Source organism: Mangifera indica, chromosome 10 (genome assembly GCF_011075055.1).
Source record: "Mangifera indica cultivar Alphonso chromosome 10, CATAS_Mindica_2.1, whole genome shotgun sequence".
NCBI lineage: Eukaryota > Viridiplantae > Streptophyta > Magnoliopsida > Sapindales > Anacardiaceae > Mangifera > Mangifera indica.
The window spans coordinates 16,403,055-16,421,357 of NC_058146.1; positions in this window are offsets into that span (position 1 = coordinate 16,403,055).

The following is an 18,303-nucleotide window of genomic DNA, read 5'->3' on the forward strand; positions in this document are numbered from 1 at the left end:
CTGGTTCTCTAGACCAAAATGGTATAGCAGAAAGAAGAAACCGAACTTTATTAGACATGGTGCAGAGTATGTTTAGCAACTCCAAACTTCCTAAATCACTGTAGGTAGAAGCTCTTAAAACAGTTGTGTATATATTGAACTAAGTTTCAACCAAGGTTGTTTCTAAAACACCATTTGAGTTACTTAAAGGTTGGAAACCATGTTTGCGACATATATGCGTTTAGGGATGCCCGTCTGAAGTAAGAGTTTATAATCCACATGAGAAGAAATTAGACCTGAGGACTATAAGTGGTTATTTCATTGGATATGCCGAAAAGTCTAAAGCTTATAAATTTTATTATTTATCACATAGCACTAGAATTGTGGAATCTCGAAATGCAAAATTTCTTGAGAATGACTTAATTAGTGGGAGTGATCAGTCTCAGGACTTAATTTCTGAGAAAGGTCATTCAAATACTCAATCACCCATTTCGAATAATAGATTTGTTGTTATTCATAACACCCTTCAAGTTCAAATAGATGTAAAACAACCAATTAATGAAGTTCCACGAGTTGTTGATAATACTCTAATAGATCAAACTATTCAACAACCTTCAGATACTGTTGAACCACTAGTTGTACACTCTACTCTATAAGAAAATAGTGTTACAATATTAAAAAGATCAACTAGAATGAGGAAATCAGTTATTTCTAGTGATTATATAGTGTATTTACAAGAAATTGACCATAATTTAGGAGCCGAAGATCCTGTTACGTTTTCACAAGCAATAAATTACAGTAAATCTATTTTGTGGCACAATACTATGAAAGATGAGATGGAATTTATAAAGAGTAATAGAGTCTAGGATCTTGTCAAGCTACCTAATGGGGTAAAGGCCATTGGGTGTAAATGGGTCTTTAAAACAAAGAAAAACTTATTAGGTAATATCGAGAGATATAAATCAAGACTCGTTGCTAAAGGTTTCACTCAAAATGAAGGAATTGATTACACAGAGACTTTTTCTTCTGTACCTAAGAAAGATTCTTTTTGTATTATAATGGCTTTAGTAGCCCATTTTGACTTAAAACTGCATCAAATGGATGTGAAAACGACATTCCTCATTGGAGATCTAAAGGAAGAGGTATATATGAAATAACCTGAAGGATTCTCCTTTAGTGATGGTGAGCATTTGGTATGCAAGCTTAAGAAGTCCATATCCGTCAATGGTATTTGAAATTCCATAAGGTTATCTCTTCATTTGGTTTTGAAGAGAATATTATGGATCAATGTATATACCAGAAGGTTAGTGGGAGTAAAATTTATTTCTTTGTTCTATAAGTAGATGATATATTACTTGCAACCAATGATAAAGGGTTGCTTTATGAGGTGAAACAATTCCTCTCTAAAAACTTTGATATGAAGGACATAGGTGAGACATCTTATGTCATTGGCATTAAGATTCATACGAACAGACCTCAAGACATATTAGGTCTATCTCAAGAAACCAATATCAACAAAGTTTTAGAGAGATTTCAAGTGAAAGATCACCAAGTATAGCACAATTGTGAAGGGTGATAAGTTTAATTTGAACCAATGTCCTAAAAATGAACTTGAAAAGGAACAAATGCAGAACATTCTCTATGCTTCAGCTGTTGGAAGCCTTAAGTATGCTCAGGTCTGCACAAAACATGACATTGCATTTGTTGTTAAGATGTTAGGAAGATATCAGAGTAACCTAGGTATAGACCACTAGAGAGCTACAAAGAAAGTGATGTGGTACCTTTAAGGGACCAAAGAATACATGCTTATATATAGACGAACCGATAATTTAGAGATAGTTGGTTACTCCAATTCGGATTTTGCTGACTGTGTTGATTTAAGAAAATTAACATCTAGATATATTTTCTTGTTATTGGAGGAGCCATATCTTGGAAGAGTGTCAAACAGTCATTAATTGCTACATCTACCATGGAGGCTGAGTTCGTTTCTTGTTTTGAGGCTATATCACATAGTGTATGGTTGAAGAGTTTCATATCTAGGCTTAGGATTGTAAATTCTATTTCCAAGCCGATAAAAATTTATTGTGACAATTCAGCTACTATTTTCTTGGCTAAAAATAATAAAAGTAGTAGTCAAAGTAAACATATCGACATTAAGTATTTAGCCATTAAGGAACGTGTAAAAAAGAATAAAGTGGTCATTGAACACGTCAGCACTAAATTGATGATTATCGATCCTTTGACAAAAGACATGTCACCAAAAAGTTTTAAGGATCATGTAGAGTAAATGTGAGTTGGTCTCATGTTGTAATTGTGATGGGAGTTGGTTCCATCATGTGATTTGATGTATATACATTTTCTATAATAAAATTATTCAGTTTTTAAATTGATTAGTTTTTATCATTTTTATGTGCATATTTTGGTTGAGAAAATAATCAATTTTGGACCTAGAATAAACATAAGGTTTATTCATTAAGTTATAAAGGGATAAATACATCATGATATATGGAAGATAATACTCGTTCTTAGAAGGCTTATCGTCATGATTCGTATATTTTATTTCTTTACTTTAATATATAGATTCATAGGTTACAGACCAAGTGGGAAAATGCCACTTTTTTCTTTCTGGTAATTGCTTCATGCAGTAAATAAAAAAAAAACTGATTGATGGTCTGTAACTCCCATTCTTAATGGTTTGTAACTTCCTATGTCATAACTCCACACATTACCGTTGCATTCTTGATGGGAGAATGCTTATTTAAGGTTGCAAAAAAGGGTCCCTGAGTGAGCTTTTTCTGAAAAATATACACCATTCTGTGAGAAAAAGAAATCACCTAGAAGACGAAAGTTTACAAGCAATTTCTAAAGGATTATTCTGCATCAAATCGTTAAACAATGGTCGAAGGTTAGTGTTTAATATTCCGCAAATCATAGTTTTGGTTTCTATCTTGCATACTTAGTATATACATGTTTAGGTAGAGACCATATACATGTTTTACATCTAACTCAAGTCACCTTTAATTTGATTTGACAAACTCAAATCTAATTATTTTTTATTAGAGTTGAACTTAAGCTAAGAGATATTCTAGTTTAGTTTGATTCATATCTACTTATCCTTTTGTTACTCAAGCTAGAGGCTGCTTGATCCATTTGTTTAAGTCATGGATGGCTCCTTTTTTGGTTTCTCCCAAGGTTTCCGATTTTTTGTATGGATGGAAGAGAGCCACATTTATTTTAATATTTCTTTCTCTCTTCTTCCACTTCCAATAATTTTGCTTTTGGTTGAATGAGTATTTTCCACCCAATCGGGTAAAACTTGAACATTTTCTTATTCAAGTTTGATTCAAATAAAAAATTAAATAATTTGAGTTTATCAAGCCAAATCTAAGGATAATTTCAGTTTAATTTAATCTCTAGATTCAAAGTTTAAATTTGGGCTTGAGTTCGTAACGTAAATTTATGGCTCGAGTTCATAACTCATTAACAAAGCAACATTGTTTCACCCAATAATAGACAAGATGACACTGTTTTGAGAATTGCTTAATAGAACTCGAATTGAATCATGAGTTAAGTTTGAACCAAATCAAGTCACGATATCAATTTAAAAATCAAACAACCCTCCTTGGATCGAGTTTGGTTTGAGTTTGACATAAATAAATTTGAATCCAATTGAATTGAATTGAGCTAACTTTTAAGACTGAACTAATTCATTTTGGTCCAACTGATAAGGCCATTAATTGTTACTATTTTGATTTATAATTCCCTTGTGTTGTGTGGAAATTTGATTTAATCTAATGGAATTACTTATCTTTTTGCATTTAGGAATCTTTGAGCATTTTTGGAGTAAGTTGGGCCAAAAAGAGGAAAAACTGAAGCAGATCTATTAATTTGGAATTTTCGTAATGCAGACTAGGCGTGGGCACGTGAAAGATGAGAGCAGAATTCGGAAAACAGATCTGAACGCCCAGATCAGCTGCAAGAGTCTATAAAATATTAAGATTTGCTTCCTAGGAAAGGGATAATCACCAGCTGGAAAAGAGGATTAATTGAGCTAGATAAGGAAGGATATTTTTGGAGGAAGGATATACATTAAAGATACATATCTTTTCCTTTCTTTTAGGGAAGATATGTATCACTTTGCTTGATTGGATTAGGAGATTAAGATTCACTTTCAATTTCCAGATTTTTAGACAATATATATATACTCTTATTTTTATTTGAGAATTATCAACGATTGTACTTAGAGAATTAGAAAGAAAAACATGGTCTACAGTGGTTGAATAATTTCTCTTGGTTGAAGGGATCTGAAACCATGGAACTACAATGATTGTGAGATTTATTTTTGTTCTTTAATGCATCTTTTAATTATTTGAGTATTGGTTATCTTTCTGAATTATTTTTCATGATTGTGTTGGTTGATTTCTAAGGTGCGCAATTAGTTTATCAATTAATATAATTTATTGCTAGTTTAGGTGTTGAATCCGTAATTGTTCAATCCACCTAATCGAAGTGGCAACTAGGTTTATCGTTTGCTGCGTCAGAAACTTTAAATCCTAGGAAAATAATCAACTGGATTAAATGCAACGTCGTACGTTTGTGTTGTCTTGCTTCGTTGGTCTTTCTAATTCGTAATGCTATTGTTTAATTAAATTCGAGATCGTATTCGAATTATTAATCAATAAGGGTTAATTGGAATACATGTTTTTGGTTAACTAATCGTAAGGAATGACAGGTAAATTTAATACGGCAACGAATATTCAATTAATTAATTTGATATTTTGTTTCGATGATCAATCGTAGTTCCAATGGTGGATGTGACCGAAGACCAAGGTTTGTTAAATCGATTTATTCCTTTTAGATTATTTTACTGAATTTTTAATTAGTGTTTTTCATTATAATTTGCATTCACTTCAAAACCCCCTTTTTTTTATTTATTTGTTTCGATTTATTTGTGACGACATACTAATCAAAACTCTTCGAGGGAACGATCCCTACTTTCCTTTACTATATTTTGTTGCAGGAATTTAGGATTTAATTTGGGTGTCAACGACAGCACGTACCAAATTTTGGCGCCGTTGCCGGGGAGTTTTTACTTTGTATGTTCGTTACGCGATCGTCGAAACAAGCTAGTTTACAATTTGATCCAGAAATTGAAAAGACTGCAAAAGGGTTGAGAAAAGAAACAAAAAGGAGACTGCACGCACACAAGGCAGTTCACGAAACAGAGGAAAACATGGCTGAAAATCAGACTTTAAGGGAGCGTGCTGCTCCAGATTTAAATCAACAACCACATTGCATTACTTTTCCAAATTTAGATGTTAATACCACAACGAATATTCAATTAATTAATTTGATATTTTGTTTCGATGATCAATCGTAGTTCCAATGGTGGATGTGACCGAAGACCAAGGTTTGTTAAATCGATTTATTCCTTTTAGATTATTTTACTGAATTTTTAATTAGTGTTTTTCATTATAATTTGCATTCACTTCAAAACCCCCCTTTTTTATTTATTTGTTTCGATTTATTTGTAACGACATACTAATTAAAACTCTTCGAGGGAAAGATCCCTACTTTCCTTTACTACATTTTGTTGTAGGAATTTAGGATTTAATTTGAGTGTCAACGACAGCACGTACCAAATTTATCCATTTACTGGTGATAAAAGTAGTTTGATTCCATCATAAATCACTAATTGTTTTTCAATAAAATTAAGCACTGTATTTAACATTTAATACAAATATTAATTGCTAATATCTTTATTTTTTTGGTAAGACAATTGCTAATATCTTCTTATACTTTTATTTAATTCTTCCCAACTATGTCCAACAGTTTTCAAAATTAGAATCCAACAACCGAATTTAAGTAAAATTTAAAAAGTAAAGGATACAAAGGTGACAATAAGTAAATCAACAGAAAAAGCAAAACCCAATAAACAAAATAAGAAAAAGAAAAACTATAAGTAACTAGATGTGGAACAGAGGTGCTCCAAAACATACAGCTCGAGTTTGGGTATAAGCTCAGAGATAAGACAGATCATTTCGAGTTTGTTGAGCTAAATTGATAATTGAATTCAACATAAATTGATTTGAATCTAACCTGAATAATTTATATACCTTATAATTTATTAGATATCAAGACAAGCTTCTGCTCAAATTATTTCATGGAGGCCATAGAGTCCGTGTCCCAGGTGTGGTTTGTAAAAGTGAGATTAGCTTTGTGTCTGTTGTGTGTTTCAGTTGAAGCTAATAAGCTTCCAAAATATGTACCCAATAACTAATCCTACTTAGAATCAGAATCAGATTATGAAACCAACCCACAGAGCTAACACAAAAAACTTTTCCATCTGAATCATCAGCTGAAGCTTGAATTTTGGAAAGGCCAAAGGACTATTTCCCACCCAAGGTATGTTGCAATCTCAAGTTTCCACCATTTACCTTTGATAATACCAAATACCCACCCATGAATAGTTAAAATTAACGATAATAAGGGTAAAATCATCATTTTCTCTATAATATTAAAAATAAACTAAAAGATAATCTCTTTTTGCCCCCCTAAACTTTAAAAACTAAAAGTTTCCCCCAGCCTAAAGTTTAAAAAATAGCAGTTTCACCCTAGGGTTTTGTTTTGAAATCTTAGGCGTCATCTCCTGCTCCATTGCCGGCGGTCTCTCCCTCCCGAAACATCCTCTCCCTTTGGTAGTCTCTTTTCTCTCATTAAAATTTTAAAAAGAGACTACCGAAGGATTAGGGTTATGTTAATTTTAACTGTTTATGAGTAGATATTTGGTATTATCAAAGATAAAAGATGAAAACTTGAGATTGAAGTATACCTTAGGTGGGAAATAGTCCTTTGGCCTTTTGGAAAATATAAATATTGAATGGTTTGTCATTGGCATTGGATCGATTATAGCAGGCAACTCTCAGTTGATCTTTCCGTAAACCAGCCCATCATAAAGTAATAATGTGTAGGTGGTTCTTGAAGCACATTTTTTGACATTATTTGTATCTATGCCTGCATGATTGGATTTGCTATCTTGAATTCTTTTTGTTTATTTTAATGCATCATCTTTGAGACTATTTTCTTGCTCAGTCAGCATATTATAGCGACATCTGTGTCGGTTCAATTGCATGTCAGCTGGAGAAGAAGGAAAGTGGGAACATTTGGGTTGACATCATGACATTGGGTGTTTTGGCACCTTACCGTGGGCCAGATAAAGAAAGGCACATTAATGAGAATTGGATTGATTGGTGTTATAATTTCTGTCCCTTTGTTTCTCCGCTAATATCGCTGCCTTTCTTATGAATTTGTTCTAGCATTCTACGCAACTCCTGAACCCGTTAGGGGTGTTTAATTTCAATAATATTTTATTATTAAAATTAATAAATTATTTTAAATATTATTAAATATAAATTATTATTATTTTGATGAAATTTGATAAATTAAGTAGATATAAATAATTATTGTATTTGATTAAAGATAATAAAAAATATTAATATATTATTTTACTTAAATACTCTTAAGCATAATTATTTTAAAATATTTTTTAATATTATTTATTATATTAATTGAAAATAAGATTATTTGTGTCATAAAAAAATTAATAAATAAATATATAAGTATAATAAAATAAAAATTATCTTAGTAATATTTTAATGTCTAAGGTAGAGATAGTAATCAGATTATCTCTTATATTACTTGTCACACCACTATTGATAATAAAATATTATTAAATTTTTTATAGATTATCAAAATAATCTTTAATACCCCCTAATAGTTAACATATTTTTCTCATTTCAATAACATTCTTCCTGTCTCTTATTCCAAAACAATCTAATGTTTTTCTCTCTTTCGTTTTCCTTTCAAATTAGACTTTAATCTAGTTAATTTTTTTCTTTTTGCTCAAAATCTTGTGTAAATATTTTTTCTTTGTCTCATTATTACAACACATGATCTTCTTTTTTTTTTAGCGTTGTTCTCTTACAAGTATCAACCTATTTAGATCATCTCTGGGTTGGATAATATTCCGTTTGGTGGGGGTACCAAAGTTTTTTAAACCAGATTAAAAAAATAAAAAAAAATTCAACTCATACAAAATTATTTTAGATTTTAAATTAAATCAAATTAAATTTAAAAAAATAGTTTAAACCTATTAAAATTATTCACTTTTAAATATATATTATTTAATAAAATTAACTTAATTATAATTTTCTAAAACATAATATAAATATAAAAAAAACAAGTTATACGTCTAATTATTTATTAAAAATTTTGTTAAATATAATTATATAACTAAACACAATAATTATTTATATCATTTATACTTATTAATTTTTATCAAAGATAGTAATTATTTATTTTTAATAATCTTCAATATAATCTATCTTGTGGTAATATTTTTTTTTTGGTAATTAAAGATTATCTAAATCAAACACATCTTTAGTTAGAGTTGACAAAACCAAATAAATAGTTTACAATAAAACTATGTATACCCATTTTTGATACATAATTTATGTACACAAATAAGATATTATCATATGATTGGATGTTTCTTTATCATATGATGACACATGTTTTAAAATCAACTAATTATATGATGACACATCACTATATACATAAATTGTGTACAAAAAATGGGTACACATAGCATTGCTCAATAGTTTAATCTTGATATATTATCTAACTTTTACATTTTAAAATTCTTTTTTTTACTCAAATTATCCCTGCAATTTTTTTTTATTGAAAAATTTTATCCCAACTAAATCATCTTTATCAAATTTAATTAATTATATTAAATAAATAAAATATAAAATTTAATAATCAATTTTATAATCATTAAAATAAATAAATCAAAAATATTATTTTAACACACCAAAAAAAAAACTTAATCTTAAACTCTCCACCGATCTCTCATCTTTAGCACCATCACCTTTCAGTTTCCAAATGTCAACTGGGAATGAATGTGCAATCTTTGGGATAACATCAAGGTAATTATTCTCAATACGGCATGACTTTGATCTCTAAATGGTCAAGCATATGTGATTTAATTAAAATTTAAAAATAGCTTGACACAAATGAAATAAAAAAAAAATTCAAATGAACAATTTTTTTCTAAGGGAAAAGGACAATTTTCCACCCAAGTTTTAGTCTAAATTCAAAATCATAACAACAACAGATTAAAAAACTTAAATACCCATTCATGGACTAATTGTCATCCAAAATTTTAAATAAAAGCGATGGTAAAATCATCATTTTATCTATAAACCCTAAAACCTAAAAAATTTATATCATTTTCTCATCTTAGTTTAGAAAACTCACATTTACCCCTCATGATTAAACTTTAAAAAATTCACTTCCCCCCTTTTCAGGTTTCATCTTTGGTGGCTTAGGGAACCAACCAACAATGAGGAAGAAGTGAAGGTTTTTTTTCAACAAAAAACGACCCTTCATAGTCCAAATCGGGGAGAAGAGATGAAGAACAATGCTTTGTTATCTTTTGTCAAGTCATCCAGATGCAACGATGAAGGATGACGCTTCGTTTTTAAAACCTGGGAAAAAAATTATATAAATTTCAAGGTTTTAGAGTTTATGATAAAATGATGATTTTATCCTGACCTCTAACTAAAAATTTAGATGATAATTAGTCTATGAGTGGATGTTTAGATTTTTCATCTATCATAAGTATAATTTTGAAATTAGACTAAAATTTGGATGGAAAAGTCCTTTTCCCCTTTTTTTAATATTGACAAAAACACTCAAAAGTCAAGGTAAGGCTTGGAGGTGAAGAAAGTCATCGTTTTACTTTGGCCAAAACCCTTTTCCCACCCAAAGTTAGTAGAAATCTTAAACTCATACCCTCTTACTTTCAAAAATCCAAACATCCACCCATCACCCAAATTTTGTTAAAATTTTCTATCAATAATAAAGGTAAAAATATCATTTAATAAATAATATTGAAAATAAAATTTATCTCATTTTCACCACCTTAGTTTTAAAAAATAACAACTTTTTCCAAAAACTTAAGTTTCGAAAAATTACCTATTCTCCACTAGGGTTTTCTTTTTATCTTCATCTCTATCGATAATCGAAATCAGTCGACATCTTCATCTCTCTAGTGAAGATCGACTCAGTCTCTTCCTCTCGACTCTCTCTTTGTCATTCATTGGCATCTTCATTTTCATTCGATTCTCAACAAATTAAAAAAAATCAAAGATGGGTTCATCATCGATTCAATCTATTACCCTTTCCATCATTTGACAGTGAACCCTCTCCATCACTCGTTTCATTCGGTAGCCAACTATGTACGAGGTCCTACTGAGAAGTCTTTCAATTGTGGTCGAAGATGAACAAGATTCCCAAACTTTTAACTAATATTTGTCTTTGTCCTACAAGATTCGATTGATTTCATCAGTCCTTTTGTCGTTGGGAAGTGACAATGCACACCGAAGAAAAGTGGCTAGTCTCAAAGAAGGTTGTTGAAGTGGATTTTATTGTTGAAAAATGGGATGGTTTTAAGTTAACCATAGTGGGGGAAAATTACTACTTTTCAAATTTTGGATAAAGGGAAATTGTTAAATTTTCAAATTGAGGGGGGGAAATGTAATAAAACTTTAATTTTTTAAATTTTCTTATAAAATTATGATTTTGTTCTTAATTTTATCAGATAATTTTAATAAAATTTTATTCATAAATAAGAGTTTATGTTTTTAAAAATTAGAAATTATATGAGTTTGACATCACACCGATCATTGGGTGGGAACAAGACTTTTGGCCTTTTACTTTTATCCCTGAATCCTCCTTGTAAATCATGTGGCGGACGGCCCTAACGTTGAAAAGAATGTTGACAAAATCAGACATTCATTTGAACCCACTTTAACAAGGCCCGAACATTAAATCTGTTGACTTTCATGAATGTCAGTGATTTTTAAGATAAATATCATAAAAAAAAATGTCATTTTTTTACTTAATATGATTACTATAATAAAAATAATACCAAATATCCTTATATATCTGATTTACCATAATTTTTAATGATTTTATTAAATACCATAAAAACAATCATTTTTTAAAGTGGGTTCTGTTGCTTTCTTTCACAATTATAATCTTATTTATAATCAACTCCATTCTATGCATCTCATGCACTAAGTCTATTATATGGTACTTGAACTATGTATTATATTATATATTTTTTTATACATCTTTTAAAATATAAAATAATAAAATATCGATAAAATAATAAAAAATTTTAATTGTTATATTATCACTTTGAAAAATTTCATAAACATTATTAAAAATTTATAATTTTTTATATACACTTCTATTATATTATATGTATAATATCAGAAAATATAAATTATATCACATAATATATTCATTATATCATATTAATTTATTATATTTTATGATACGTATTATATATCATAAGATAGTGATAATCATAGTGTACGTTGTAAAATTTGGTGCTCTATACTAAACATATACTTGGCCTCACATACAAAGAAACTGCAGATTGCATGGCCTCCTGAAACTAATTTTCTCAACGTATAGTCTTGGTAATGACACATATTGTATGATAAAATAAATATTATCAAACTAGTGGAAGCTTAGGATAATTCAATCATTAAGCATAGTATCTGTTATATATGATGCAGTATTCCCAATATCTGGCTTGCGCCTTGCTAGTAGTGATTACAGGTATGACTTCTGAGTTTCAATACAATTCACAAATATATTATTATATAATTACGTATTATTTTATTTTTAATTCAGTTAAAAGTTAATCCTTCTTCAACATGTTGAGAAGTCTTCCTATCAGAGAGTAGTAGTTTTGAAAAGAAAGACGTAGAACAGTAATCTGCACATGCCCAAGCTTCGGAGAACCTTCCTGTACACCCCTTTCATATTTTGTAATTGTCTCAGTTACCCTCAAATCCATCAATTAAGGGAGGTAGCTGAGTCCATTGGAGAATGTAAGGGATATTTCAGGGTTATCCTAACTGTATCGTCGTGTTTATGCATGCCTATAAATAAACCACGCCAAACTCCTAATATTATCATGTGTGATAACATAGCCATGGGTGCAAGCCTTACCACTTTCGAAAACAACACCGGTGCTGAGCTTCAAGTGAGGTTCTTTAGACCCCTGGCACGACCCGACCACTTTCGTAATACCATTACAATCAGAGCGGGTGCGAAAGCTAATATATCACACTCAGATTTACGCTGCAACAACACAGACGACCCAGAAAGGCAAGAGATTATAATGATATTTGTCGATGGAGTTAGGGCTAGCATGGTATTGCTTCTTCCAAGCCAAGTCATTGAATTCTCGAGAGTCATTTGCAGCATAAATGAAGATGGAAGATTGGTCATGCGGGGCAGCCGAAAACGGTTTGGTTTCTGCATCCAGTTTGTAAAAATAATTCCTCACTTTCTTTTTTTTCGTTGATCATGTTTCTGATGTCTTTATCGTATCAGGGCGTGTAGATGCTTCGCAGGAGGGGGTTTAGAGGACCTTGCATGAAGATATATTTATCTATGGGCTTTCAAATTTTGTTTGTTAAGTGAATTTGCCCATGTGGCTTAATTTGCGATTCTTTTTTTTGTCTTATACAGATGTGGCGCTCTCATCTGCACCGTTGATATAATATGTATTGTATAAATCATATGATATAATATGTATTTTATAATAAATTATTTTATTTTTTGAGAAATAAGGATGTAATAAGGTGTATACATAATTTATAATTTTAAAAATATTTATAATATTATTAAGATGATATTAAATCCTACATATTTTGATTATGTTAAAATTAAATTTAAAATTAATAATTATTAATTATTAAACTAGTACAGTTCAAGCTGTAAAATTCCAATAACCAAAAAATAAACAAAATATAAATATTTAACTTTTTACACAGCGACATACGTACTCATAAGTTTTTTCTCTTTTCAACTAGCATAACATTGAAGAGAATGTTAACAAAGAAATGATGATAATAAGTTACAAAAGACATTCTGACCCCACTTTCCAAGGCCCCTCCCAAGGCAAAGATCATAAAAAGGCCCCCAGAGAATGAGGTGATTCACCGTGTTGAATTTAGAGTTTTATTTAAAAAAAAAAAGAGAGTGTGGAATTTGGATTCTTATTTAAAAAAAAAAAAAAAACCGTGTGGAACATTGAAAAGAATGTTGACAAAGATGTCATCATAATATCCCACAAAAGAATTCTGACCCCACTTTCACAACCCCTCCCAAGGCAAAGACACAAAAGTAAAAAATAAAGGACCCCAATGAATGACGTGGCTCAACAAAGTGTGGAATTTAGATTCTTATGAAGACAGAAAGGCCAAGTTTTACCTTAATTTTAAATTACACTTGTAGTAATCAAAATAATGTAAGCACTCACATATTTTCAAACTTTCATTTAAACTTTTTCTCTTTAAATTTATAGGGTTTTTCATTACTTTTCCGCCCATACCATGATCATTAGTTTTCAATCTAAACCTGACCACCGAAAACTTTACTTCAAACTTAAAGATAACGAAGTATTGTCCTTTGAAAGATAATGCTCATGATCTAAATTTAGATGACAAAGTGTTTGTAGACCTTGGACATAGATGTTAATTTTTCAAACTTTAAGTGAGAAAAAATTATGAGATTTTTAAATTAAAAGAGATAAATGTAATAAAATTTTAAATATTTTTTGTTAAATAACAGTTTTATCTTTAATCTTGATTAAAATTTTAAATAAATGACCGAAATTTTGAGTTTTTCAAATCTTTTTAAGAACATATCTAAGCTTGGATGAGAAATAGTCTTCTGGCCTTAAAAAAAGGCTAATGAGCTAGCGGAACGTTCGTTTTTACAAGGATTTTCTTATAATGTTTATGTTGTACATTTGTTTTAACAACTGAGTTTTATAAAAGTGAAGATGTTGTTATCCTTATACAAAATTATATATCCTAAGGGATAACCTAAAATTTATATACTATATCAAGCAGAGGATACTTCCAGAAGGAAAATGTTTTTGGCACTTGCTTGTATGGAAGTGACTGTTGTTATTTATATCTATGTGTAGAGTTAAGGTTTTGTTGTTATTTATATGTACAAAACAAAGAAGAAGAACTTCGATATATATAATGTCCAATTAGAAGTATGATGACCCCTTTCGTGTGTTGAAAAGAATTGGGATGTGACATATTGATTGGAACTGTGGGTAAAATGAAAATCCACCTGAAATTTCCTGCTTTTTGTATCAAGTTTTTGGAATGACGGCCGTTCATGGGGTCGTCTATGAATCCATATATGCACGCACAACATCTTCTATTGGAACGCGACATATGGGACACTTTCCAATGCTCCACTGCAACTCATGGGCGCATTTCAGGCAGGTGCACATATGCCCACATCTGTTTAATATTATTACCTGACATCATAAACATTTTTCACAAATTCAGATAACAACACTTAGATGTTGCCTGCTACATCTGAGTTATAGCTTTTTGAACTACTTGCATTTCAGGCAGGCGCTTTTCACAGTACCACTTGATGGTGATTCAAGTGGTACTGATGAAATGGTACTTTTTAATATTCCCATTTCCGTATTCCTAAAAGTCTCTCTTACATTCTATGAGTTATTTGCTTGGCATTCTGATTGGATTAGTTGATAGGAGATTTGTGGCAGTTCATTCACTTGATAAATACTTCAACATTAATTTCCAAAGAAGAAAAGATAATATATTTGTTGTGTTTCACAGCATGAACTGTGTGAAATTTTTGGGCTTTTTGATTAATATTTTGGGTTCTGAAGTGATAATTTCTGTGTCTTGAGTTATAGCTTTATTGTCTTGCATCTTCTTATATTGAGCATTATTTTGCTGTTGTTTTCCCTTCAATTTCTGACTCTTCCCTGCTCATGTTTCCTTTGCTTTTTCACCGTCTTTTCTATTCAGATAGTGTATTTCTGCTTTTGTAATTACAAATTATCAGATAACACTATAAGTCTTTCCCCTGTTTTGGATATTTTTGTTTGGGATAGCCTCAAAGTCTAGCTAGTGCATTCATAAAGCTGCGAAACCTCTTGGAGACACCTGTCATTGAGCAATGAAAATTTGACCATGTTACTAGTTTAGTTTCTTCCTCAGTTGATGAAGATGAAGTTGTGAGACAAGGATGTCTTGCTCTAGATGTTATTGAGCAAGTGATTATTATTGTCTTTAATTTGTGTTTGGAAGTTGTAGAATGTAGGTAATGTTTTTTATTTGTTCCATTGTAGTATTTTATGCCACTGTGTTCTATATTGTTGCTAGGCAGAGGTTGAGGTAGAACGATTAAATAATCCGAAAGCCAGCAAGATGAAAGAGTTGGTATTCAAGAGGCAACATGAGCTTGAAGAAATCTACAGAGGGGTTCATATGGATGTAGATAGTGATGCAGAAAGTGGCTTGATGAATATAAAAAGGTAATTAGCTGAAAGCGGAAATAAATAGTTCCTGGATTCAAGAAAATTCATACCCGGATTCAATATGTATGTTCTTTGATAATGTTTGATGATCCACCCATTGGGATTATTAATCCACAACACAATTTGCCCTTGTTCTTTCTGTATTCTTTGATCTTAGTTTTTTGGTTATTTTCAAGGAAGAAGAAAAAGTAGAGAGCGTTCTAGAGTTCATTTCTCTAAAAGTTACGTAACTTCTGTTTTTAATATTAAGCAGTAGTTAGGAATTCAAACTTTGAAATCCCAACTGTGATTAACTCCTATAGCAGAAAGATAATTTTCTCTGTTAGGGTTAATTAGACATTTACCTGAATGGATTGGGTCAACCCATCATGGGTGGATCAAATTCAATATTAGCATTAATAAACTATTTATATTATGTGCTAGTGCAATGTGGTTGGTCTATTAGTTTATAGACTACTAATGGCGAATTTATATTGACATGAAGGATCATTTGAATGTTTTAATATCCCAGAAAATTGAATATAAGTTAAATGATATTTGGCGATGCATCAAATTGGAACATGTAGTATTATTCTAGAATTAGTAAAATTTTAGAGAGTGAACTTAATAAATTAATCTTCACATAGAGTTGAACCAATTGTACTCCTTTTTCTCTTTTTAACAGCATTTGAACTCGTGTTGTAGAAATATTTGTTGAAGTACTTATGTAATTGAAGGTAGTAAATTGCTACTCTATTCATTTCGTTCTTTTTTTTTCTCCTTTCTTGTATCCATAGGGTGAAACTCAATATTGTGTGGTAGAAGAGCACACAAGAATCTGAAACATGCTAAGAAAGCTCAAATTCTTGTCAGCAAAATAACATGTGAGCATACAATTATCTTTCATAAAAGTACTTGTTGGACACTTAACATCATTTGTTTGATTTTGATTGGGAAACTTCATGGATTCCAGCCTTTTGTTTCATACACTAAGATCAAATGGACTCCAGCCTTTTGATTGTTCTTTGTGATCTTTTTTTACCCTAAAGCAATTCCACTTCCAACATTGTGAATTGAACTTGTCTCTTGAGTTTTTTGTTGTAGTAAACATAGAAGTCATGTCTAACCTTCCAAATGCAATGTTGAAACTTTAAATGACAGTTTTTGCATAGAGACACTAAAACCAGTTGGGCTTTTATGTGTTCACATGAATTGCTCATTCATTATTGCTTTTTTTTTTTCAAAAGATGTGCATTGTGTTGTAATTCAGCCAGTGCTGAGCTATTTCTTTGCTACTTTAAATATTTTTTATCCTAATTTTTAGCTACAATATACATAGCGGTCTCATAAATTGATTTTCAATTTAAGAGAAAAATGAATTTTAAATATTCTTTGAACATGGATGAGGCTTGTTTTGGCATAAAAAAGTTAAGAAATGAGCTTGACGAGGTAAAAGCATGGGACTATAAGTGTCACTCTTTCTTTGAAAATAAATACTGACCACAAACAGTTCATGTGGCCCTGACCATATTCACTTTAGCAATACAGATGAGTAGTGGGCCTCATCCGTGTTCTATATGATTCTGTTTTCTGGACTTTTGAGTAACTATATGGGCCTCTTATTCTAGTTAGCCCAAGTAGAAATCACTTGCTTCTTAGAACATTATATATAAAATTTGATGTGCAATTGCTCTATGAGTTCTACTGTCTTACAGCGGTTAAGGTGTTGGGCTTTCGCTCAGGATATCTGAGTTTGATTCATTGAAATTCCCGACAACAAAACTTTACCGCACATGATTTTTCATTTTGATATGTGTTAGTTTATCCTCAATGAAAGCAAAATTGTGGGAAAATGTGTATATTTACATTTATCTTCCAAATGTTGTGAATTCATTGAAAATCAATGAGGTTGTGCCATAATATCTGCGCTCTAAATTCATTGAAAATGAATGAAGTCTCACAACTTAAAAATCAGCAACATGGAAGGAAGAAATCATATCACCATCTCCTCAGTAAGCTCAGCTCCTCCCTCAGGTGTAACTTCTCATCTTCATTCATAGAAAACCGCCATATGGGATTAGTCTTTTAGTATGCTCTGAACCACGTATTCATACATGCCTTGTGAAACTTATGCAAGCAAGGGAGAACATTATAGTCCTCTCCTTCCTTCAATCCTAACAAAGATTAACACCACAACTCACATTCATTATCTTCACAGCTAAGCTTGCAGTGGCCAGAGGGGTTGAAGTAGCATCCTTGGCCTTCTCTTGAGCATCAAATATTCAAATGCAATCACTTGATATGATGATGCAGCTTTGCTTCTTGGCTGCCTTCCAGGAATGACCAAATTGTAGATAAAGGAGATTAACTTATTGAGAACCATTTGGTTTAGAGGAAGACATAACATTTGTAGTAGATATTTAATAAGCAGATTTGTAGTTGAAGTTAGAATGTCAAAGGGCCAAAGTCTTTTGTTGGTCAGTTATATTGAATGGTTTTGGAAAAGTAGCTGAATGGGAGATTTTAACACAAAACAGTTGCACCTAAATAAGAGAATTACTCTTGACCTTTCAAAACTATTTATTATATAAATAGAGGTTCAGTACCTATTGTCTCATCATAAATTTCATTATTTTCTATTATCTCTGCATTACAGCCTAGATTTATACATTATCATCTGAATCTCCTTTCATTATAAAAATTTAGTTAAACATTATCCTCGCTACCTCGACAAAGCACTTAATAGATTAAACATCTATTCAATGAAATTTTCCACCATTTGTTTGACTCATTTCGACCAAGGCAGAGAGAAGCTTACTCAATGACAGATTAATATGTAAACTAGATATTTTACTTAAAGCGTGTAGCATAATATATTA